Genomic DNA, 26878 nt, shown 5'->3' on the forward strand with positions numbered 1-26878 from the left:
ATAAACTGGTACTTTTAAGGTAATGCTCTGACTGCTCCCCCACTCCAAACTGTGCTCCAAATCTTAATGGAAAACCTTCAAGGAGTTGAAGGTTTTAAATCAAATAAAGAAGCAGACACAAGGAGAAAAATCCAATCAGAGCAGAAAGGTTTGGATTAGCCAGGAACTGTTTTTCTCCAATTGTCACCAGCACTGAACTTCACAGGAGCAGTAGCTGGAAAGACAGAAGGAGGCAGACAAAAGATAAGAGGAAGGAGGGGTTTCTCTCATGCTCCTATTAGACATAATTTTACAGAAGGAAAGGTGGTGTCATGTCAACAACATCAGGGCTTGGCTTGGTTCCTGGGCCTGCTCATGGTCACCTATGGGATGGTGAGCATCCTAACTCCTTCCTCAGACATCTCCAGAGCCTTCCAGGGAAGGGGAGGGAAATTGTCATTGGCAGCAGCCCCCTCTCAAGAGGTCACCTTACGGTGGGGCTCTCATAAAACATAGAAATAACCAGCAAGATCCACCATCTTTTGAAAGTAAGTGGGGTAATACTCAGTGAATCACAGCTTGAGGTGGAAGGGACCTTAAAGTTCACTGGACCAGGTTACTCAGAGTCCTGTGCAACCATGGTCACCTCCAGGGATGGGGCATCCACAACTTCTCTGGGCAAATTGTTCCAGTGCTACACTGCTTCCATAGTAAAGAATTTCTTCCTAATGCCTCACCTAGACCTACTCTCCTCCAGTTTGAAGCCATTCCCCCCCTTGTCCTATCACTCCCTGCCACTGGGAAAAATCCCTGCTCACCCTTCTTGTAAGCACCTATTTAAGTACTGGAAGGACGCTATAAGCTCTCCCCAAATATTGTCATGAAGAACAATAAATCAAAATGTTTCCACGTTGAAGTTGATGGGCAAAGGGAATAGAGAAAATAAGTAAATGAAGGAATATAAAAACAAAACAAATTAACTGAAAATACCCTCAAAAACTGAGTTTGTAACTTAGAATGAGTAAAAAAAAGATTAAAAAATAGGATTTTTGTACTATCAACACTCCTGCTACCCATTTAGATGACTGAACATCTAAAGTTTAGAAGGCTAATGGTTAGATACTGGTTAGGAGAGAAGAAGGGGAATGACAAAAGATTTCCCAAAATACTAGACAATTGTTATGGGCACCCAAAAACTAGGAATTTTATACATACATACATACATACATACATACATATATATATACACATACATACATACACATATATATGAGTTTGAATATATTTCATAGTATGGTGCCTTTTCATTGACACCTATATAAATTATATGTACTTTAGAATAATTATTAAAAAAAAAAAAACCAAACCAAACATAATGTCCTGAGCCAAAGCAAAACTGGAAGAAATCAAGAGCACTGAGATTTCTATGGAAATAAAGGACAGAAATCTGATAGGGTGCTATTACTTGCAGGTCTGATCCAGAACCCATTAATTTGATAAGCTTTGATAAGAATCCAACTCCAAGAGCAGGGTGACGAGCCCAAGAGCATTGGTCAGTGCTACTGTTATGCTGGCTTTTGCAATATCTCTCTTCATAGATGTTAGAGCCAAACCACATAAGTTTCCCTTGGCTGAGCTGGTTTGACACTTTGGAAATCCTAGTGCACAGGAAATGTTTCAATCCTCACCATTTGAGGGGTAAGAGCAGCATAGAGCTCAGCTACTGGCTAAATGTGGCTCAAGAAAGGTAGTAGAACTGGCAGGAAAAGAAGGAACAATGGGTTTCAACAATCAAATGAAAAGATAAACAAAAAAGAAAAAAAGGTATAGCAAGGAAGGGAGGATGTGAAAGACTATGGGAAACTGGGGAGGGTGGGAACTAAATTAATCAAAACCAAGAAAGAATTGGGGAAATGAGAAATTGGGAGACATGAGAAACACGGGAGAGCACTCGAACTCGCAAAGTAAAAACAAGCAAGAGGTGTATTGGAGGCAACAGAAGAAATAGTGAGGCAATGAGAGAGAGAAAGAAAAGGAAGGGGAAAAGGTGTGAAAAGCTGAAAATGGCAAGATGTAGGAGAGAAAATGGGAGAGAGGAAAAGGGAGGGAAAGAGAAGGAATTGTACAGGCAAAGGACCAGAAAGAGGAGAACAATCCTAGGGAGCCTGCTGTGGTGGGTCGCAGAGGAGTTCACAAGCCCATGCACTCCAACTATTTCTTTTTGATTCTGTGTCATTGTCAGGCTTCAGACTGCAGCTGCAAATTGTTTGTCTGGCAGTTCTGGTAGGTTTGATTCAATAACTCCTGTAAGAGGGCAGGCAGGATATCAATGCTGCTTTATTGCCTTTTTCTCTGCCTACAATAGCAATCCTCCAGTTATACAGAATTATAAAGTGCCATCACTGGGGGTTGTATCTCAGCATAGTCACATCTCATCTTCCTGGGCTATAATAAGCTGGGAAAGGTAGAAGTCTGAAACTACATGAGCTTTGTGAAAGGATTAACATTGAGACCTAAAGATTGGCACTGAGCAAACAGAACCTCACCTCCCAAGGACCACAAGGGGAGCTGGGGACCTGCTGCTTTATCAGCTCCATCAAAATTCACTTGGTAACCTGGGTCAAGCCTCACTCCAGCCACTAGTGGACAAAGCATTGACACTGCAGAAAGTTGAAACCACAGCTGGGGAACAAATTAAATAACATGTGTGGTCCTGGCAGTTGGGTAACTTTTCATGCCTCTCTCCACATCCTTCAGATACGAGCTCTTTGAAAACAACCACGCAGCGACATTTGACATCAAATTGGACTTACTGATGTGGACCATTTTTCCTCCTGGAAGTTCATTCCTTCAGGCTGTGGGGGGTGTAACTCTGCAATCTGACACAGAGAAAATTCTCCAGCCTTGAGTTTTCATGACCTGTCAATAAAAAGAGGCTTTCAGTTACACAATGTCATCACATAGTACCTTTTACAAACACTAAATTCAGTTAAAAATGTCACAGCAAAACAGGAAAACCTTCACACAGAAAACTGCCTGTGAGGCATTTTATTTGTGTGTCTTATAAAAAAAAATCAGAAAAATTCCTGACACATTGTTCTGGCTAAAGTCACACAAATCAGAACACAACTTCTCATTCAGGCTTGGTCATTACAAATATTGGGAGTACTTGAAAAGAAAGAGACCAATTTAATCTGCTTAAACTTTGCCTCTCATATACACACATACAGAAATCCCTGTTTCGTGGTAAAAATAGTAGATGGATGTCTTTAAAACTGGGTCTAGAAATCATTGTGATTTTACATTGCAGTTTATTCCATATATTTCCATCCTTTTGAGTCACACTGTTCAGCCTCCTACTTATTCTTAATAGATTAATTTGCAGTTCCTCCCTCGACATTTCAGCCTTTCATGGTGGAGAGCAATTCCTCTCATTTCACTCATCAAGGCTCCATATAATAATGAAAGTTCCCATAGGTCACTTCTGCCATGCCTTATTTCCTTAACCCCTTTAGCCTTCCACCCTGATAAGCGTTCTTAAACCTACAGCTGTCTGCGTTAAGGCAAAAATAAAATTTCTCCTGCAAGTGATTCTGTACCACACCAGTTTTATAGAAAATGTGACTATAACCATGTGATTTCAATTCTCCAACTCCTTTACACTGTCATAATATCCTATTTGTTTTTTCTAAGCAGTTATACACACAAAACTGCTGAGATTCTTCTCTAACAACCCCCGGTCTCTTTTTTCCTTGGTACACTGGGTAATAAGAATTCTGCTGTGGTTCACTAGCTCTAGACCTACTGTTATAGCCACTAAAAGATCCAAATCATCCTCATCTGGGTGAGAATTGCTTCTTGCTTGTTTGCTTAATCTTTGCATTATGCAGAATAATCAATGACTGCTATTTCAGTTGTTATAATACTACAGACTAGAACTGATAGGCAAGATTCTGAGCTGCTATACTGTGGCATGTCCCTAATATCACTTCACTGGTCCAGCTTCACACACTAAATAGATGTTTCTAAAAACCTGGAGGGCAAACCACCAGTTTGAATTTTCTAGTTGCTCCTTATGACCACTGTCTGTTTTCCAAGTTGTGGCCCTACTCGGTGATTTACATGGATGTAGGGGAAAGACATGACACAGCCTTTGCAGGCTAACAAGCAGGCTCTGGGTGCAAGTGAGGAAGTAGCTGGAAGTGTCCAAAGGTAGCCCTGTCCTCCCAAGAAATCTACATTAAACCAACAAACCATGGCGTTATTTAAAGAAGGATTTTACACTGCATCATATTCCAAGTTGTCTCTTCTGCTGTGCAATCTGTCCTTTCCACGGGAGACAAAATATTTCTGACCAGCAACGTGGTGCTAAATAAAACAGCTGCCATTCCCACACACAGATTTGTGCATCTTTATGGGGAGGATACAACAGTCAGCTCAAAGCAATTCAGTGCTGATTGGGTTGGGGATAATTTTCTGGCAACTAAGGATGGGATTGAGACCACAAGATCATTTCAAATAACTGCGGAGGAGTCACAGGATAGGAACACCTTCCAGTCTCTAGAGACCTGGAATTGATTCGAACTGGTCTACCACTTAAGTGGAGAAAAGCTATTATCCCATCACTAATCTCTTGAGCCATTCAGTCCCACTTGAAGCAATTTTTTCTTCAATAAGCTATTTTGCATATGTCACTTAGTCCCCAGTCTATGGGAGAAGCTTATCACATGATTTGTTTAAAAAGATGAATACCTCTCCCCTTGGCATTTCTGTTTATTCTGGGGTTTGTTGCTAACATGACAGAACTATTAAACATGTTCCTCCTCTTCTCTCCTTATGGAGCCCTGCTTTTCTTCCTACCATTCCCAAAATAAGACAACTTCTTGTTAGTTTTTGGAAGAAGACCCAGCCTAGAAGCATTTGTTCTGATTTTTCTTCCACACAAATGTAAATTTACTGCCCTCAACCATCATAGCAGCCAGCAGTACAATGCTGATACCTACTCCATACTCAAGGAGGGTAAAATCCAGGATTTGTAGTGCAAAACCAGAGGATTGTTAAAGATACATTTTGCAGAAGCAATCTTAATTTTTTTGGTGCATTCATGGGAAAAAGGTGGATGCAGTGCCCACAACTAAGCAAAGATGCTGTAATTATTAAGAATGTTTTAAAAATTATTCCTTTGGTGCCTGAAACCAGGGAGGCCATATCTGCAGTTTTGCAGTAGGGCCACACTGGCCCAGCAGGGAAATTCTTTGTGATGAGAAATCAAACACACATTCACATCCAAACCTCTCCGCTTCTCCCACTGTTTTCCCTCTATTTTGTGCACTCAGAGGAGCCTGTTTTGTCAACTCCACGCTTTCCCTTCGTTAAGCATTTCCTCTGTAGTTTCTCCCAGCACCAAATTTGCTCAGCCCTCCTCCATCACTCCCAGAATTAGAACTGGTGCCTTTGAAGAACCTGGGCTTCCTTCATTTCCAGGCAGTTCCTTTCAGCTCCTGCTCACCCCACAGGTTACACTGCTGGAGCAGCACTGCTTTGATACTGCTCCTCTGGCAGCAATTAGAATCAAATCAGCACCAGGCTGTTTATAAAAAGGGATGTTGCTGTAATGACACTATCAATTCTTCCAAACATTGTAGCTATTTATCAAGTGATTATAGTGGAGTAACTTACTCCAGGTTTACTAGCCTATTTTCCATTGGAACTTAAAAGGTTTTACTGCCTCAAGTATGCCACTTGGACTGCTAATAATTTCAATTTTATTACATTATCATATTTTTTAGATTTATTTCTAGGTTTTGCATAAGATTCAAATTGTTACCCAGTTTATAAAATAATGTGAATTTATCTTGGTCAAAAATCACATTAGGATAATTACCTTGCCCTTTTGGCAGATAATTTTGTTTGTAGTATATTGAAAATGCTTATTTTTTGTCTTCCTAGCCCCTCATTCTTGTAGAATAGGCTATTTTTTTCCTGAAATAGGCAACTCCATCTCCCTCTCACTGTCAGGAGCTGTCAGGTCTCCTCCCATTTTCCCCTCTCCATTGGGGAGAAACCAAACAAAAGGTGCCTGGTCCTGTCTCCCACCTCCCCAAGGCAGCAGGATGCAGACTCCACTGTATCTGCCAAATTAAAGACTATTTAGTCAGACACTGAATACTTGCTAAAACTCCCAAATGATCAGAAAGATGCTACTTGTCCAGTATCAGAAGAAAGTTGAAGCAACTAAGGATGGATTAAGCAAATCACACCTGACACTCTGGCCTGGGTCTCTGACCCTGGAATGTCTGAAAAGCCACCTATGATCTCCCTCGTCAGCACATTGATTCATTGAAATTAGATTTTTTTCAATTTAGAGGACATTTTAATATTTAAAAAGCACAAATTCACAATTAGATGAAACATCTACAAATTTTGCGTTAGGTTTGGGATTTTGGTTTGGGTTTCTTTTTTTCTGAGGGGCGGGGTTGGGGATTTTTGTGAAGAATATTCAAAATACCACTTATTTAGGAGAAAAAAAAATCAACTTCAGGAAATACTAAATGCAAATTTATTTAGAATGCATGGGGTTTCCTTTGCACCTATACAGCATTACTATAAAATAAGAATTTATACTGACATGTTTTAAGTTGATGTAATAATTAGTAAAATAAAATAGCTCCTTCTACTTTATTAAGGACATATGCTCCCTAGTACTGATGGAAACAGCTCCTTTACAAAATCAAATAAGTGGCATTCTGATGTAGAACTAGGATAGCAATATCCTGAGTGCTGAATAAGTTAAAGGAGGGTTTTTCAATCTTCTAATATGCTTAACTATGATATTCTAATTCTAAATTTCAGTGATTCTATCAAGCACTCATGACAGAAGTACCAAAAAACAGATACTGGGTAATATTTAAAAGGTTTTGAGGCATGATGTTGAAATATGAGCAAAATATATTATGAAGCCTAGGAGCTTCGCAAAAGCAATTCTCTGCTTGTGTTTTTCCCTAGTTCTTGTTTAAGAGCCCAGGAAGCTACAGAGTGTACCCCATCTTTTTTTGCTTTAATGGAGGCAGAGGAAAAGGAGCAATCCAAAACTGGACAACACCTAATTCCCAAAACAGATTAAACAAATTTTGCTTAAAACATTTTGTCTGCAATTGGTATTTGGTCTAGTTTGGTATTAAAGTGAAGATTGGTTTACACATTTGTGTCATTTCTGATGACAGTACTAAGGAATGTGCACAGCCAGAAAATCATGCATTTCTGGGGAGAAAGGTCCATTTCTGGATCTACCTTTGTCCTTCACTGCTGCTCAGAAGCCAGGCAACATTGCATCCCATTGTGCCACTGCCCATGGCCAGGGAGCCAGCGTGGGGACAAGCACAAGCACCAGGGAAGCAGCTCAGGCTCCCTGCCCTGGGAACTGCTTCAGTTCTGTGCATTTCAGTGGAGCCACAGGGAAATTGCACCAACAGTTGGTACAAACCACAATCCAGACTGGTTGGCAAAAAAAGTTTGAGTGCTTTGCATACTCTGTATTTCTGAACATTTTTCCTCTTGTAATGACACAGTGAAGAAGCTGATGATCATAAATACGGAGTGTATCACCCTGTCCTTATTGCTTTTGCAACATAATACATGCATCTCAAATAAATTAAACATGTGACATATAAATTCAGTTCATGCTTTTTGGGGGTTATCAAAATCCTGAGAAACCAAAACTCTGAAAATCACTTGTCAAAACGTTCTGGGATGAAGTAGTTAAGCTGTCATCAACAGCTTAAACACTGTTTATTTGAATATGTAAAGCAACTTTTTGAAAAAAACAAAAGTACAGTCTGTTGATCAGAGTTCTTTCTCCACATGCCTTAATTCTGTTCCCCTGATCTCCTGGGGAAAAAAAATAACTTCAAATGAAGTGCAAGGGCATAGAGACCCTCAGTGAAGAAAGCACTCTGCTCCACTGACACAACTGATGTGACAAAGTATGGCAATGGTATTACCATGGCACTACAGGATTATTACTCTGCAGTGCCCATTATTTGAAATGGAATTGCTCAGTGCTTACCACAAAACAGCAAGCAGCATTTTGCAGTAACACAATAAATAACCCATGTCATCTCTGTATCTACACCTTTTGCAGGAGCAGATACAGAGCCAATCTAAAAACAAATCTAAAAGTGCTATAATAATGCTGGAATGACATGCCTCTTAAGCTGTTTACAGCTGACAGACTAAGTGAAATGGTTTGACAAGGAAGAACACAGTATGTGTTGACAGACCTGCTTAGCTCGTATTTGAAAGGCAAAATTAAAGTCATACTTTTACAAGGTGCAGGGTTCTGCTCACCTGAAGGACATTCTCTTAAGCAAGGCATGGTATTAAACCTCTGCCATCCTCCTCCTCCTGTCTCCCATTTTTATGTGCAGGCCACTAAGTGGCACACCTTACTGTCCTTACCAAACCAGTCCTGACTGCCTATCTCAGTAATTGCTTGTGAAAACGTATCATTTAGAAAAGTATGGAGAAAGCAACAGTGAGAACAGCCATAAATGCTCACCCTCCGTAATTTAGGGGAGCACAGCAACATATGGGCAGCATTTGGCTTTTCTTACAGCAGGCAGCACTGTCAGGAAAGAGCAAACAAAGGCTGAGTACAAATCCCCTCTGTCTGCAGAGACACCTTTCACTTGATTACAGGATATGAGAGAAAAACATAAAGACACAGTGAATCCTAAAAGAAAGGAAATAAGAGCTAAGAAGGTCAGAGGAAGGGGCTGGAGACAGGCACTGGGAGAAGCAGAACTGTTTGGCAGGACTTACACAGCTGTAAGGCAGAGAGAAGGCTCAAAGGACAAATGATGGCCAAAAAATGGGCTCTCACTTCCTACCTGGTCTTTGCTAAACCCATTGGCTGACAGTAACCAGAAGCTGTCAACAGCTCTTGAAGTGGTCAGTGAGAATAATTTGGTGGACTCAGGCCAGCTACTATTGAGGAGGCTTCTTCCCTGCAGAAGTCACTTGGCCCCTCACTGTCAGAGGCCATGGGAAGTCATGAGCATTTTCCTTCCCTCCCACTGAGGCTCTGCTGGCATAGGACAGGTGACCCCGAGGAGGGAAGAGCCAACACCTGCTCTTCCTTTCCTGTGGATATGCCCAGAGCCCAGCTGCTGCAATGCCAGCTGGGCCAGCTCTTTTAATGAGCCCTGTAATTGGTGAAAATGAGCCCAAAGTGGCCAAATGAAATCCTCTCGCTGCAGGGAACCATCAGGAGAGCTTTAGGAAAGTTGTGTGTTTGGAGGCATAGATGCCATTGCCTTTCCACTGGGCTGCCTCTAGCAGCTGAGCCAAGCAGCAGCAAGGAGCTGGCAGCACCTGCCCTACAGGTGAGTGCAGAACTGTACCCAGCTGCAGCCTCAGCCCTGACTTTGTCTGAGGTGCTTCCAACCAGTCTCCAGTTTGGAGCCCACTGGCAGGTCACAAACAGGGACTGCACAAAACTTGTGGTTGAAGCTGCAGTTCAGGAATTGGAATGGTGTAGAGTGGAAGTGGTTTTTCAAACTGATGGAAGTTTTGCCTACATATTTCTTCCCCCACATGAAGGTCATCAAATGTTCGTGTGCCAAATGTTAGAATTGATGCCATCCTAATGAACTCTGAAAACATTTTCCTGTCAAAGCAAATAGAACAAGTTGACATCACTGATCCCAGCATCGACCAAAGAGGAAAAACAAACAAACCATCAGTTAAAAAACCAGAGGAGTTTTTGTGCTTAAAGTTCAAGGATGTGAGTCCAGCAGTGCAATGACAAAGGGGAGCACAGTGCAGATGACAAAAGGGTTACACTCTCTGCAAAAGAAGTTGGTCCTGAGACAAAAAAATTGCCTCAGCATCAAGGTCAGGAATATCTGGGCTCCCCCTGCTCCTGGTGTGTGGCGCATGAGATCCCTTGTGTCTGAGCTGTGTTGGGTTATTACCTGTAACCTGTGCCACAGGCTAGGACCTGAGTGGGGATGAAACCTAGACCTAAGTCCTGTCAGAAGCTGCAGAGTGATTATTCTTAAAAGAAAGCCAGCAGCTTTCAACTCACCTACCAAGAAACTTTTTCTCTCCTACCTAAGCTACTTGAATTTGCAGCCTTCTTTTCCTCCATCTCCCAGGGGATCTCCCAAACCATCTAACCAAGCACAAACCATGGAATGGCAACCCTGCTACAACAGCATGCAAGTACAAAGGAAGCATATCTCACAGCTACATTGCTAAATTGGGGGTTGGGAAATCCAGAGACATTTCTTCCTTCTAACGCAGGATTCCTCCATGTCCCTTGGCAAGCTCGTGAAGTCATTGCACTTGGGAAATAACCAAACCTTCTCCTTTGCCTCCCCTGCTTGTTCGGAAATTTGGGACAGAGCTCATCTTGCTGGGCACCATTTCTAGCAGAGAAATGTCAGACCACAGCCTCTGTAGGTAGCTTGGTGTGGTCAGTATACAACCAATTAAAGCTAATTTTAACCTTCCCACAGCATAGACTTTCTGCAGAGTGCACAGTGGGCATGCAAGCCTGGTGAAAGCAGAAAGGTGCCAAGAACTGATGAAGTCCCAATATTAATGTTTCTCTTCAGCTTCTCTGGCCATTTTGTGAAGGGGATTTTTCACAGAAATTGCTATAGGATACAGGCTCTGTTGAAAAGTACAGCATCAAATTTGGGAATAATGACAGAGGAACCAGACCAGGATTGAAAGGATGATACATATTTTGTTGTCCCTACATCAGATACATTTCTATTTTATGTACTGTTTTAATTTCCAGCTCTCCCATGCTCACCCTGTGCCGTCACCCATGTTTTTTTTGAACTGAAAGGTATTATCTCAGCTCCCATTTCTCCAAAAGTCACTTCTCATCTCAGTCACTCTCCAGCCCTGCAGTTTTCCTTCTCCTTGTCAAGCCTGACCACTTAAATTTCTATCAGCTCAGACAACATTTGCCCACACCCTTTCTGTTCCTATCTCATTTCTTCCCCTTCCAGTTTTTGTGATGCCATCATACATCTATGCCAGCACACAGAGCATGCAGCAGCAGACATATAGATGGTGACTGCCTTCAGAAAAGGGGAAAGGTTGAAGTGAATAACATCCTGTGTATGAATGATTTCCTTGCTTGCTGTACTACAGTGAGCTGTGCTTTCATATACTGTGATGGATGTGAGTTATGGGTCACTCCTTCACTTGTGAAAATAAATGTCCAACACTTGCCAGTTGTTATACTGTATATTACAAAATTCTATCATTTAAGATTTATGCATTTATCAGACCAATCACACAAACAATGTAGGTACAGCACAACAGCTCTACTACCAGGGTTTGTTTCCCATTGAGACAGACAGACACGCAATCACCCTTAGCCATAAAGTGATGCTGCATTATCCAGAGGGGGACATTTTATGGACAAAGAGTTGATCATATTCAGAATTTGCCTTGGGTGCAGTAGACTTAGCATGTGTTAAGTAATGCTTAAGTGATTCACTGAAGTGGCCTAATAGCACAAAACACTCCTGGCTCTATTTGCTTATAGATACATTTCAAGGCACTGATTGAAGTCTGTAGTGCCCTAAATGGTCTGGGACCCAGTTATTTAAGAGATACCATCTCTCCTTATAAATTTTATGTGGTAATTGAGAACTACCAGTTGGTTTCTTTTCCTGGGTGGACAGTGGGATGTCTTAAATGGGAGATACACGAGCCTGGAACCTGTCCTCATCAGCCTTCAGACACAACAGTGCTCCAGAGGCTTGTTTCAAGGAGAAATATGAAGCTGGTCTCTTCAGTGTGACAAACATCAGTTCATCTCTTGAGTGATCTTTCACATCATATGTGTCAGAAAGAGAGCCTGGCTGGGACTGGCCTTGTGTTCAGAAAAGCTATTCTAGAAACCTTTTCCTCCTGTAAGCACAGAACCAGTTTAAAAGTGGAAAATTTGCACTCTTGCATGCACCACATGTGCCACGGGGTCTGAGCTGTCCTTGCATCCAGGTAACGTCAGCAGAGAGACTGGAAACCCTTGCTGAACCCACCTCCTGAAGGCTCCCTTAAAACCCTCACAGTGCCATGGCACACCTTAGCTAATGACAGCGTGTCCTGGCCACCTGTATTTCATTTACAGCCACGTAAAAGTTCCATTTCAGGTTCACTGTCACTGGCAGGAGCTGCTGAAGCACTGGATGCCCTTATCTGCTTTCTTCAGGGAAAGTGATACATAAAATACATAAGATAGCAGGGTTTTAAGATTAAATGCTACAAACACAGATTAAATTACATGCTCTTCATTCCTTTAAGGAACGCTTTTTTCATGGCATTCTATTCCAAGTTTCCAAAATTATTTCTACTTTAGAAACATTTAAAACACAGCACAGAGGGAATGCATTAGTGGACAGAACTGGCCATTCCCAGCCATTCCTGAACCTCAGCTGAGCCCACCCAGGGCAGGGCTCTCCAGGGGAGAACCAGAGGGGTCCCCAGCAGTGGGGAAAGGTGATCCTGGCCCAACCTCTTCTCCAAACCAAAATACTGACTCCTAGGATAATCAAGAATGAAAGCACTGCCTGCATCCCTGTTTCCATGATGCCAGCAGACACTGTCTGGTCATCTTCTTGAGAGGAAGCTTGATTCAGGAAGGTTGCCCTGATGAGAAGGAACCAAGAAAGACAAATTTCCACCCACAAACCTGGCAGCCTCAGTGGGTTGTTTTTCTGTTTGCTTTAGTTCACTGGCTTAAAAGGGCCAGCAACCCTCATCCTGTTAGTGAAGTAGCTTTGAGCAAAATGTATAATTAACCTTTGGAACTCACTGTAGCAGGATATCATTGAGGAAGCATGTGAGAAAGATTTTAGTTTTTTTTAAAAATGAGTGAATATAGGCAATTCTAAGGACAAAAATATCAGTGTTTTTACTACAGAGAATTCACTGGTTACAGCCACCAAACACTGTACTTCTGGGAATTAAGAATAAACAAAACCAGGGACTAATAATAAATTCTTCACTCACTAAATGGTAGGTGAATAAAATGGGCAAAACCAGTAAGAGGAATCCAGACTGCTCAGACTATTCAGAAAATGCCACTCACAGAGGCAGGATACTTGATCTCTCCATCATGTCAAATTTTGTCTCCAGATCTTTCCTTCACAGTTGCTCACTTTCTAGCTCCCATGTGATGGACTTTCACAACCTCAGAACAATTAACCAAATGTACATAAACTCAGGCTGGCCACAAAGATCTAACAGGCAAGTTGAAAGCAATATACATCCAGAGAAGATTTTAAAGGATCAGGAACCAACTGAAAACATTTTGTTTTACTGTGCAAGACACTCACAAAGCTTCTGCTAAGAAGGACCCAACTGCCAAACCTGCCTGTGAATGTCATCCTTTGAGTGACTTCTGTCACACTTAGAAAAACTGTAAAATCCCTGGGTTAGAGGGACAGGGCAGCAGGCAAGAGACATGAGGTACTTGGAATGCACTGACATTTGGAGCACTTTGAAGCAGTGAGACTCACAACTCTCCCTCAGCACAGGGAAGGTCTGAAATGTGCAGCGCATGCTGAACCGTTCTAGCAACTAGAGTGTATGGAAAGGATCTGTGCAGACAGGATGCCAAAAATTCCCCCATTTTGTTACCATTAGAATAAGAATAATCAAGAAAACCCAACTTTATCACTACTAAGTGAACTTATCAGAGAGGTAGAAATCATACATTGTTAGAAAATTACTGTCATGTAACTGACTACCGGGCATTCACAGGGCTGTGTCCTCATCCTGGATCCCTTCACATTTATCAATCCATTCCAGCTTTGAACAGGTAAGCCTTCAGATTTGATCCAAAGGATGTTCACAAGCTAAAAAATAAAATAAATTGTAGTTTTGACTTTAACTCTTCTCAATTCAAAGCCAAAATGTCATCGTGTGTAGCGGTGTGGAAAAAACCCAAACCCTAACAAAAGCCCCTACAGCCCCTTGAAACAGAGAAAGGGAAACTATGCTGTGAGTTCTGACATTAATAAAAAACCACAAATGGAGTGATTCTAGAGAATTTATTGAATAAAATTTATTTAGGGTCCTTTTGTTTTGTTTGAACGATTGCACACCACTTAATTTTTATGAGCTTGATTATGCCTTTAAGGCACATTCCAGCAGAGGGCTGAGGTGAAAAAGCCTCTCCAGGGAGGATGCAGCAGAAGGAAAAGCCTCTGGGATGTGCAGGAGTTCAGCTAATCCTTTCTAGGCATGTGTTCAGCATTACCTACTTGCAGCTTTTGCACTTCCCAGTGGAAAAGCAAATCTGTGGGCCAGTGGCTCGGAAGCTTCTGCCTCCTTCAGCCCACTGTGCTCAGGTATGAGAGGGAGCTGATCTAAATCCCCTGTCAAACCTAACATCTGCTGGCATTTTTGTGAACAAGGTATTCTGCTTAGGGACCCAGTCCCATCACCAAACCCTGGAAGTTCTCAGGAAGAATGGAGATGATGTACCTTCTGTATTGCATGGCAGTCAATGCTGGCAAGTCCATAAAAACTCCACATTTCGCACTCTAGAGAATGTATTAGGATTTAAAACATTGAAAATATTTAACTCAGACTTAAGAATGAACTGGTCCTCTCAGCTGCCCAAGAGACCAAGTTATAACTAACACTGTGGGTCTGAAGCTCTTTGACCCCAAGGCTACTGTACCTCAATCTCTTGATAAGCAGGCCCTGCTCCTTCCACTTCACTTTCCAAGACAACTGCTCACTTCCTCAGCACCACAAGCTTTTAGCAACTGGAAAGAAAATCCACTAGAAACGGCATAAAACATTGTTCACAGTGTTTGAGATCCTTGAAACAACTTCAAGGCAAATTCCACCAGGTGCTAAAACAATTCCAGCTCCTCAAATGCAGCTTCCTTCCCTTTAGTGCTCTTGCATATTGAAATGTACATGTGTGTTTCCAGCAATTCAAGTCCTTGCTTTAATCCATGAATGCAAAGTCATTTCCTTCAGACTCACTTTGAGAAAGAATTTTGTAGTCTTAAAATGCAGTGTGCACCACCTGGTCTTCCCAGGGTCTGCCATTATAGTCCCTGCAGCAAACAACCAGGCCTGTGCAGCCCTATCATGGCAGCCCTTCTGGGGAGAGGGGCTGGTCCTGCTTCCTGAGAGGGGCACAAACCACAGCCACTTTCTGGAGTGGCTCAGGTGTCAGCTCAGCTCCCTTCAGCTGCTGAAGACTGCCTGACTCTCCAGTCACGGCACAGTTCCCTGAGGTGACCATGCAGAGCCTGTGGTGTGAGGCCAGCAGAGGGACAGACCTGCTGCTTGTGCTCCTGGGCTGCTCCAGATGAGCTGCCCACATCCTCCCCTGCCTCTTGCCTGTGTCTGTTGGGCATCCAGTCCATGTTTTCCTTCCTTTTGCCCCCATCTTCCCTCTACTTTGGGTCCCAGCCACTGTATTACCGGGAGTATTTGGAAAGGTAAAAAAGTCAGCCTGGGCCGATCAGTGGGGAAATTCCAGCTGAATTTAGAAACAAATTCAGAATGCATGAGAAATGCCCACATTTACTGTTAATCCCTCCAAACCCTTTGCTGTCCTGCCCATGGGGATGGGCAGCCCCGTGTCCCAGCGCTCTGGTGGGATCCTGTCCCTGTGGTCCCCAGAGAGCCACGTGCATCTCACAGCGCTGCCACCCAGCAGGCTCCTCCAAGGTGAGGGATAAAGGAGCAGCAGGACCGACACTGTGGCTAATGTGGCACGAGGTTCCCTCGGCACAACGTGCCCCAGCTAATGAACGCGCTGCCCCAAGTGCAAACAAGCCAGGGAAGGTTCTGTTTTCAAAGCAAATGGATTGCACTTCAATGGAGATTTTTTTTTTCCCCCCTAAAAAGTTTTAATATACACACTAAATTAAGCTTGAGAAAAGGGGACATTTCATCTTTAATCTATTTACTTCTGAATATTTAACATACAATTCTGGCACCAATCACCAGATTTAACTGGAAAATTACTCACTAATCTGTTTGCTTATTTGGAATAATTGGGTAGGCTGCCAGGGAAGAGGATTTCCTACCCTGTTTAATATCTCAGTTAGTAGTCCAATTTCAGCTTGGCGGCATAATTACTCTGACAGAGCTGTAGCCACAGGGCCTGTGAGTGGGGCTGCTTTTTAAACCGTAAATTATGGAGGATTAGCATTTATGAATTTTAAATCAGGGCTGTGGTAGGAGACACTAAAGCTGCTTAGAGCTTGCAAACCACTGCATTCAATCACCAGTCATTAACACATTCCTTCCCAGGACTTTCTGCAATCACATTTAATAAAAAGGTATTTTCTAATTTGCTTTGAAATATTATGGCTCTGTGTCTCCAGTGCAGCACCAGGAATAAGGAGATGCACTTTCCAGGCAAAAAACCACCACAATTTAATTTGACCCTGGTTTACTCCCACATAAGATGTTGAAGGGGCTATCTCCTCTGCTCAAGCCCTGCCATTTCTTCTACCAGATGGATCACACGTGGTTTGATCCTCAGTAAAACAATAAAAAAAAATAAAAACTGCTGAAAATCAGAGCAGCAATGTGGCTGATTGGCAGAGATCTGAACTCTGCCGTCCCCATAGCTCAGGAGCTTTGGCTTGTGAGCTCTCACTGTTGTGTTTGCCTGTCAGGCTCACGATGAATCATTATGGGGTAAATCCTTCCTTTGATGTAGGCATGTAACTTCTTTTAAGGCCAATGAGAGTTATGTACATGCACTGAGGGCAGAATATTTCATGCCCTGAAGAAGTCTTAGGGAAAAAACCTGCCAAAAATCACACCGCTTTGAACTTCGAAGTTGCTCCACTTGGGAGTCTAAAGAGCTCTGAAGCCCTAAGACATGCATCCAAATGCAAATGCTGAGCCCTTCTTACTCCTAAACATGTTCTTCTCTCCCTCTGTGAGCCTGCAGTTTGAGTCAGTCCTTCACATGACCCTTTCCAAGGCCAAAGGCGAGCACAGGAAACCTGTGATTTTTACACAGAGAGTTTTCATACATTAAATTATATCTCTATATGTTACTTAAAAATAATAGATATGGAGAACCTCCCACCACAAAACAGGAGATGTAAGTGAAAGTTATATGCAACAAATTAAGAAAAGGGGGAAAAGGTCACAAATTGAACAGAGCAAAACTTGATTCAGCACCTGTCACTAAAACCTGATGAAACCACAGTTTAAAAGGGAGCCTAAGTGAACTCCTCCTACAGTATCCCCCTGCAATTAGCCCAGAAACTCAGAGGAGCTCTGTGCTCTCAAAGGCACCTCTGGGAAGGGGCTGGATTCCCTGGATTCTCAGCCATGGGGATTTGCACACCCTCCTGAGAGTCACTCAGCGCTGACCTCTGACACGAGCAGGATCCCAGCTGATGATGCATTACGCTGCAATCAACAGTGCTATTCACTGAAGCAACCAGATGATTTAAGATTCCCAAACCTCATTGAAAGTCGCTGGAAATTAGGCACTTTGAAAAGTCGACACTTTTGAAAATGCCTTTTAATCTCCTAAATTACTCACGCTTTTGAAAACTTTACTCATGCTAAGTACTTTGGGGGCCCCAGTCAGTGAAAGCTAAACTGAAAGACGCTAAGGAAGGGCCATTTACACAGAGCCCTGCTCAGACCTTATCTCTCCTCTATCCTCCTGGCAACAATAGACAGAAGGAAAACGGAGCTCTTGGCAACACCAGCCCAGTGCCAAGAATTAGTCTGACCGAGTGGCAGGTCCCCAGACCCTACTGAGTCCACTCAGACAGATGGATTTTTTTCCCTCCTGCACCCTGAGTAAACTTTTTCTAGCTGACCTCCTTCCTCTGAAGGCTGAGTGGTACCACTGCTTCTCCCCAAACTGCAAGAAAGGTGCAGCCTTTGCTGCCACAGGAAGAACAATTTGGCCACTCCTTGAATGGTGAAAACCGTCCCTGTCTCAGGAACCATCTCCTTGCATTGCTCCTCCTTCTAACCTCTCTTTGCCTCCACACCTGGAAAGCATTTCCTAGTTCTGCTTTGTGACTGCACCACAGCATCCTCACAGGTTATTTTGTGTGCTCTCTGTGTGTACACATACAACAGGGGGCAAATGTTCTGAGAGCAGGGGAGAAGCAGCAGCATCTGTTCAGCATTCTGAGTCTGACAGGGGCTTCTAAGAAGTTTTTGCCCCTTTGAGGAGCAGTTAAAGGGCAAGGAATGAGCACTCACAGGTGACCAGGATGAAGTTCTCCCCAGATTATATATATGAGACTTATTAAGTGCTGCTTGTCCAGATCATGAATTGAGGTTTCAGGAGGTGGCAAGGCCTTGATGTGGAGTTGTGTCAGGACTCACCTGGTCTCTAACAAGCCAGAGCAGTGCCAAGCCACTGAGGGCTATTCTTTGCCTGAGCCCAGAATTCAGTGACCCACCCACACCTCTAAAACACCTCTTCAGACACACTCATCTGCCACACTGTGGGAGGGGACAGAGGCACATAGCAAGGAACTGGGGAAAAAAGCCATTTCAGTCGCTGTGCATTGTCTGGAAAAGCACCAAACAGCAGGACACTCCCCAAAGGACTGTTTGAGAGGGTTTTGGGAGCATTGCTGTGATCTCTGCAGAGACAACATGAGGGCTACTACTGAGGCCAGATTCAAAACCCTGGCAATCAAAGTCTGAAAGGAAAAAACCCAAACGATCCAGACTCAACTCCTACTCAGCACCTCTAAGAAGCCTCAATCCCTCAGCATTTGGGCAAAGAGCTAAGGCACTTTCTTATTCCCCTCTGTACTATGCAATTGCCTCAGAATGTTGGCTGCAGCCAGAAGTTACATTTTAGTCCCTATAAATCAAAGGACGTGGAATATCCTCTGCATTTAATGTCTACATTTCTTATCCCACAAGTACCTGAAAGTACCTCGAAACTTTCAAAAGGAGAAAAACTTCTCCCAAGGCAAGGGACGGGGGGGGGAAGTTGCACCACATATACATATATAAATATGCACACACATACACAAGTGACTGATAAAACTTTGACTTGGAAATCTCTCTTCAGTAGGCTTAATATGCTTCCTCTGCCTGAGAAATGTATAAAGCAATCCTGGCTGCCTCCTTCTCAAAGCCACCTGAACAATCTCCTTTCATTGGCCATGGGGCTTTACAAGCAGCTCCTCTGTAGAACCAGGTGGCTCAGCATATGGCCTCACTTCTCTGCCACTGCAGATAGAAGCATTTTAGACCTTTCATAACTTTATGTCTAAAAGGCTGGTTGCTGGCAAACAGAGCCAGACCCATTTCCTCTGACACAGGAGGGGATCCACTCTTGTTCTTGGTTCCTTCCAATACTCTAAGAGGACTAGATCCTCCTCACCTAGATCAGGAAAATGGTCAGTGAGATGCTGTGGGCAAGAAAGCCCCTAAAATAGTTAAGAGCTGCATTTTCTCTTACCTGGTCATACTGAGTATGGCATCAGTAGCAAAACTGCAAAAATCGTCCAGCACGCATTGGTTATTGTGAAGTGAAATATGGACAGTAAATAATTTTGTGATTGCCACTAGAAATTCAACGTTCTTTTTCCTGAAAGAAAAATAAAAGGGTGCTGCAGGGAGACTGGTAGTATGAGGTACATGGAGTACAATACTCCACAGGCCCAAAACCTGTGTAATTTCTCAGTTTTGCAAATTGTAGCCTTTTGGCACTAGCAAGAAGGGAGATGAGTTCTCATGCTGCTGCTCTAAGGGAGGAAGAGTCATTTTAGCTCATGTCACCTATCCAGAGCAGCAGCCTTGGTGGCCATGGAAGGAAGATGCTTTTCCAATATCCTTCTGCAGGATTCCAGACACAGAATCATTCAGAGCACTTTATTGCCAGCAACTCTACAGACCACAGTGCACTGGCCCCTCAAGTCCTGCTTCATGATGCTGTAAAACCAAGTGTTTCCCATCGGTTTTTATCACACTCTTGGTCTCATGGCACATGGTAAAATTGCTGTCTCAAAATGATGCAGCATGCTCAATACTTCGCCGTAACCTTTCAGTTCACATGTGAATTTCCTTACTTCTGTGAAGCCATGAACCTGATGAAAGCCTGCTGAGACTCTTTTCATTATTGTTAAGGGGATAGCTAACAAGGCAAAGCACATAAGCCATCTCTCATGTATAGCTTGATATACCTGTATACTGTAGGAGAGCATAATCCCATAAAGCCCGGGTTTCAAAATAATTCTCTCATTGGAGAACACACGGGACTCATCACTGAAAAATATACTGGTCAAGATTGTAGCTCTGCAGAAATTCTGTGAGACAGGAGATCAATGAGCATGCCACCTAATCACACCCTGGGCAGCAAAACCCTCAGCACTGTCCTACAAGCATTGGAGTCACAGAGAAACTTTGCAATGATTTGGCTGTGCCTGTAGCATGACAGAAAAGGAAGGACAAAGTTGGTGTGAATCCTGGGAGGACAACCAAGCAAGGTTAGAAGGAGACAATCCAGGTACCACTGCACAGGGTCGCATCTCAGATGCGCCTTATTGAAATGTTAAAACTCTTCAGGACACCTTTGGATTGCTGTAAGTGGTGGAATGCCTCCCTCTGCTTCCTGGTGTAACCTGGGGAGAAGGGGCATCAGCTCAGAGGCTCTCACACAGAGAGATGCTGCAGTAAAAATCTTTGAGCTACGCTTTCTATAAAGGGCTTAGTGCATATATTTAGGACATTGGGCTCTGCAAGAAATTCACAGGTTTTTACCATGCTCAGATGGAAAAAACACTTCAGCTGCAAAAACAATATCTCCCTCATGTACCTCCTTGTCTGCAACAGACAATTTCTCCCACAGGCAAGCTGAGAGAACTATAAGGTCTTTTTTCCCTTGCCAAGGCCTGCCAGATGGTACCAACCCAGACACTCCTAGACTCTGGAAATACACTACTGAAGGAATGCTCCTATGGGAAGGGAAGTGCAGAGTATGTAAATACGGTGCTCTTGGGGGGGGTCCCACCCCAGCATCACTCCTTGAGCATCAGAAGAAGGCAGGACACTCTTTCTGCTCTTCCTAAATACTCTGCTGCTAGTAAGAGCATCTGCATTGTAAAACTCAAAAAATCCTCCCTTAGTCTTCCAACCTTCAAAACACAAAGTTTTAAGACTAAAACTTCTAGATTGCAGATTAAAACTGGTGTATCACACCAAAAAGATCCTGAGTCAGATCCACAACTGGCATGACTGACTTCAGTGCAGTAGACTGATTTCTACTGCCTGAGGATCTGCTCTTCCACAGTTAGTGACATCTCAATTTCCTTTTTAATAAGCAACAGGCCCTGTTATAATGGGATATATGGAAGGAGAGATGTAAAAGCTTATAATGTGAAAATTGATTATCATGTACTTCAGACTATTTCCTGCTGTGCCCTTTGTTTTGGTATGCGTGTTTCATTTCATTACCCTGAGCTCTTCACCGTCTCTGAACTACACTATGAAATACATTAATTATCTCATTATCTTTGGGGCAAAACCTTCAGTCCTTCTTAAAAACCATATTCACTCAAAACCTTCTTTGGGTTCATTAGGGATTCTGAGTGTGATGAGAGAGACCAGGACTGCAGATACATCACAGCACACACCAGATAAGAATTTGGTTCTGTTTGGCTTTTCCGTCACTTAAAATTAAAAAAAAAAAAAAAACCAAAACCACAGCTCAGTGTAGGTTTGCCTTTTGTTTAAAAGGTTCAAAATAAAATTGCTCTCTAGTTCCCAGCTTATATGGCAGTGTGAACCCGTAAGAACTTTTCAAGACTTAGTAATAAACTTCTAAAATAGAGGAGAAGAGAAGGGAAATGACAGGTAACTTTACTAATAGCCCTACCAGAAGGTGCCACAGAATTATGGCAATGTCAGCATCCTGAATTAGCCTCTATATCAGATAAAAATAATATAATATTTTTATTTTCATAAATAAATCTTAATTAAGAAAATGTCTTCTCCAAGCATAAAGTAGAGGACTGTAGAAAAAAAATCTCCACAAAAACCTGTGTCACACACTCTCACACTTTGAATTTAGGATCGGGTTGGGGTCATTTTGTAAAGAAAATAATGTTCCAGGCCCATCACAATTTGTGAAAGTCAGGTTAGAGTAAAAGCAAAATTCCCCATCGCCCTCTCAAGATTTCTGGCCCTGTTCTGCTGTGAATACGCTAGAATGGGTGATGGATGGGAGGCTGCCCCTTTCTAGAGTCCTTGCTGTGCTTTGTGATAACTCATTATATTTCTTTCTTTACAAATAGCCCCATTAACGCTCCAGAATTGAAGAGAATCATAAAGCTTGAAACATCCCACTCCCATTCCAGTGGAGCTAGAGGTATTGTTTCATGAATTACAGAGCTGCCAAAACCTGATTTATCCAAGCGAAGCCTTCAAAGCCGAGTCACAGATATTTATTTATTTATTTGGGATTGTAAAAGAAAATACTTTTTACTGAGATAAGGATGATATAACCTAGCTACAGCTTTATTTAAATTGAATTATGTCTCTTTTATATTTCCTCAACAATATGGTTGATGGAAATATTTTAGTCCTTGTTTTTTTGGGGCTGAACTAAAAACCTTATTAAACCATTTATAGAAAATTTACAAAACATAAGAGAGTCAAGCTTTTTCAAAGTCTCTGTGGCCTCAAACCTTATATATTCTGAGATTAGATGTCACTCTTAGCCAGATGATTCTAAACAAGACTACTATAATCCTCTCTGTTATGGAGATATTTATTTTTGTCTGAAAAACTTCAAAGCAGGCCGTGACAGATAATCAAAATCAAAATTTGCATTCCAATGAGAATTTCTTTTTAATAAAGAATAATAATTCTCACAGTTCCTCTGTGAAGGAGAACTGAGCTCACTTACTTCACGTTTGGGGGGTTTGGGGCCTGGGGTTTTTAAAGTTTTTTTTATATCTCCTATTCGTTATTATTCAGTAAAGTTTTTGCAACTTTTGGGAAGAAATGCTGAACCAAGTCAAGAAATACAGCCACGAAACCCAAGCATTGCATTTTTCTTCAGAATATTTCCTCAGAATGAACTAGCCAGGGATCATCATCAAGACAGTCCTACAACTGCCTTCCTGGGTGAATACTCTGCAAGGTTTTCCACAGGGAACTGAAGCCAGCTTCCACTGGAAGCTGAGAATGCCTGGGCAAGGAATGAACCTGCTTTTCCTTGTGCACACGCTTTCTTTAATATGTTTTTATGCTTCCTTTTCCCATTGGTGGTGGCAATGGGGAGCTCTGTGTGAGGAGCAGGACCTCAGCATGGCAAACCCTGCATTGCACCAAAATATCTGATTCAAATTTAAAGGCATTTGGAGCATCTCCTCAGGGCTATCCTTACAGACTGGATAGCCAGGGCTGGCAGCTCACCTGGGGGTGCTGCAACAGTGATATTGTCCTACCTACCCCATTCCCTCTGGTAAACTTTTGGGAAGGAGAGACATTTGGCAGCAAATGCAGTGCAATCCCTGAGAGCTGAGGCCACTGCTGGCTGGCTCTTTACAGGGGCTGTGCACTGTTAAGGGAAGGTGCTTTTCCATTTCCAAGTAAAGCACCAGCCTGGCATGAACCTTGCTGTAGCACAAATCTCTTTGTCCTCTCAAAGTACTGCTGTTTCCTTCCTTTTAATATTATTAACATAAAATGAAATACCCAGAGCCAACAATGCATTTAAATCTGTTCATAGAACTATACTGGAGCTTCCAGATTCCCAGCTTCTACCAATAATACTAAAATGGTGGTACCACTTCTGTTTCTGGTTCAAACCTCCTCTAATGCCTCTCTTCAGGAGTCCTTCTCCTCCCAGGCCCACATTCAGACAAAATGTCTCACAGGTAGGACTGCTGAGATTTTGTCTACCTGCAAATAGCTCGCAGAAACACACAATTTGCAGACCCCAAATCATCACTTTCTTCAGTTACTTATTTACAGCACAAGTTAGCTCCTCTTTACAAAGAGTTTGCTGTGTGGAAATCAAGGCCAGCTGCAGCAGGAAGGGTGAAAGGCAGCACAGTGAGCAAGGGTGGTCCAGCAAACCTACAACACTTCAGCCAAGAGCTCCGGAAGGGGCTGCACAGAAATAGAGAATTCAATAGAAATAACCTCAGGCTCCCACTCACTGTCACTGGGGCTTTGTGTCAGAGGAATCCACTTCATCCCCTGGGAAATGAAAGGCAGAGCAGGACAAGGTGCCAAGAAACTAGGTTCTGTCTGGTGGGACTTTCTGAAGAAGCAGAACAGCTATTTACATTTGTTTGGTGTTAGCCAAAGAGGCAACGACATCTGAGAGCAGTATCTCGCCAGCCCAAAGTGGGCCTGCAGCACCTCACCGAGATACAGCATTTTCTGACAGGGGCCTGGAGAGCAGTCTCTGCTCCCAACACCTCTCCCCATCAAAGGCTTGTGCAGTCCCCCGGATGCAAAGCTGATTTTGTACCGCCTTTGTTATGTAAATGAGACACCAAAAAACTTCCAGGATCCTCTAAGGCAAAAGGGCTGCCTGTAAACTATAAATCTCACTTCTGTGTGTTGGGCTGGTCAGCTGCTCCATCCAATCCCTTTCCAATTTGCTGGGAATTATTTTTAAATTTCCTTTTCAGGCAATGCATCCTGGCCCACATAGGTTTTCATTCACTGTTGCACAATTGCTTTGTTCTCACCTGTATTTCTTTATTAATTGCTTTAATAGTGGCCAGCACTGTGTTGAAACACATATGAAGGAAACCTCAAAAAAAAAAAAAAAAGTGACTGCACATTACATGGACTGCTTTGATATTCTGCTCTCACCCTGTGTAAGAACAGTTCTTGAAAATGAAGGACAGTGGTGAGAGTCTCTCTCAGTTAAATGCTAGCTTTGCTCGTTTAACTATGCGATGGGCACACTTGGCTGTATTCACTAAAATCTTGTTTGATACCAATTAAGCCTTAAAAAAATCCATTAATGGTCTGAATGTCTCTCAAACTCACTTTTCAATTTACTTTGAAAAGACTCAAAGTTGGATAAAACTGAAAAAATCTGCCAAAGATTCAGTGAAAAGGGGCTGATTTGGAAAAAATGGTAGTTTTAGTAATGATAAACCTCTGCATACCTTTAAACTACTGTTCTAAATCTGTTTCTATCCTCTTTACATCTTTAACTTTATCCTATCTAATGCACTAAGCGCAATTTTCTTCTTGGAACTATCTCTTATAATTGAAACTTTCTTCAAGGGCTACTGAGGAAGAATAGTCAAGACTCCAAAACGTGAATTTTTTCCTTGGATACACCATCTCCATTTCAGATCTTCCATCTGGGACCTATTCTGTGTCAGCCTTCATTTTGAGGGGAATGCATGGCCAAGATATTTGGAACAGCAGAAAAAGAATGAATATTTCCTCTTCCACCTTGCAACCACACTACCACATAGATCATCGAGCTTTTATTCCATGCCTTGCTGAGACATCATTTTTGAGGCCGTTTACCCCTTTGGTAGGAAGGCTTGCTTTCACTTTTGTCTTTTTATGACAAAAAAAAAAAGAGAGATTGCAATACCGAGACCCAACGCCTGCAGCCTGCCTTGGTTTATTTTAAGTTTTTTGGGTTTTGTTTCTGAAACTCCCACTGGCCCTAATTCCTGCTGAATAAGAGCATGCTTACATCTCACTTGCACAGTACACCACAAGATTGGCTCGAAAAAAACAACAAATAGGCTAAAGCAGGGAGTATTTTTGCTGAGGGCTGACAGAGCACACCCTTGGGACAGCAGGACCCTGGTGGCCAAGGTGACAGACGTCGAGCAGAACAACAACCACTTTTGGGGAGCTGCCCTGACAAAGCTTCAAGTGGCACCAGGATACCTATTATGGCTGCTCCTCTATTTCTAAGCAAAATTATATCAAACACACAGAAAAGACAGCCAATAATGAGAAACTTGCAGCTGTTCTCGAAGAAAGACTTTTTTTTATTGTACCCCAATCCAAAATACTTTAAACCAGTTTTATCAATAGCGATAAATCAGTACGGTGATATGATGTCTCTTTAATCTTTTCTAAAACAAAATTTTTTGAACTTTTGAGCATGGCCTTCCCAAATGGGTTAGGTCTTCTAAGACAGCATCAAACCTTCTTTTCCTTGCTTCCCATGTCAGCCCGAATCCCAATAGTTATGAAGCATAAAAAAAGTTCAAAGTAAAATATAAATTACCATCCCCTTCAAACACAAGTAGAAGTCTTATTAAGTCTCTAGTGCTTGAATCACGTCCCATGTCTGTTCTTTAGACCTTTCTTCCTTTGTGAGGCATAAATGGACACATCTTATTGATTTTCTTTCAACCTGGATCACCTCGATTGCTGTGAATATGGCAGACAAATCCAACTCATTCTCCCGCAGGGAACGAGGAAGAATGCAGACGAGAAGCTGGGGAAAGTCTTCTCACAGTGGGATACCAGGAGTCATTACGCAAAAAAACCAAGTCTAACTGCTTGTAATTCGAAGACCTTTTTCTTTTCAGCTCCTTCAAAAAAAAAATTTCTTTTTTTTTTCTTTTTTTTTAATGCTGAGAGCTCTTTCTTAAATTTTTTATGAATATCATTTTGGCTACCGTATCAATTTCTGAGGGTGTTTTTGTTTAAAAAGAGGAGTATCAAATAGGCCAGCAGTGGCTGCAAACCCTGATAAATACGTGTAGTTAATGATGAGTGACTGTAAACAGACACTGGTCAGAAAGAGAAAGTCAGAATCAGAGAAAGCATTGTTTGAAGCTTGACAAAAAAGCTAGTTAAAACTTTTTCCTTCTAACTTGGCTCCACTTTGTATTTTTTTTATCATTTATAGACTTACTTTTCTAAGGACAATTGT

The 26878-nt window shown here is 42.4% G+C and overlaps 1 long non-coding RNA gene across 1 annotated transcript in view; it reads right to left on the reverse strand.

The window, feature by feature from the left end:
• LOC131085232 (uncharacterized) overlaps positions 1-26878 on the reverse strand; it is a 291057-nt gene that overhangs the window by 76941 nt on the left and 187238 nt on the right. The window contains exon 11 of the long non-coding RNA XR_009114613.1: positions 2793-2898. This is a non-coding gene — a long non-coding RNA (uncharacterized LOC131085232). The remainder of the gene's footprint in view (positions 1-2792; positions 2899-26878) is intronic.

This window comes from Melospiza georgiana, chromosome 6 (genome assembly GCF_028018845.1).
Source record: "Melospiza georgiana isolate bMelGeo1 chromosome 6, bMelGeo1.pri, whole genome shotgun sequence".
NCBI classification, from domain to species: Eukaryota; Metazoa; Chordata; class Aves; order Passeriformes; family Passerellidae; genus Melospiza; species Melospiza georgiana.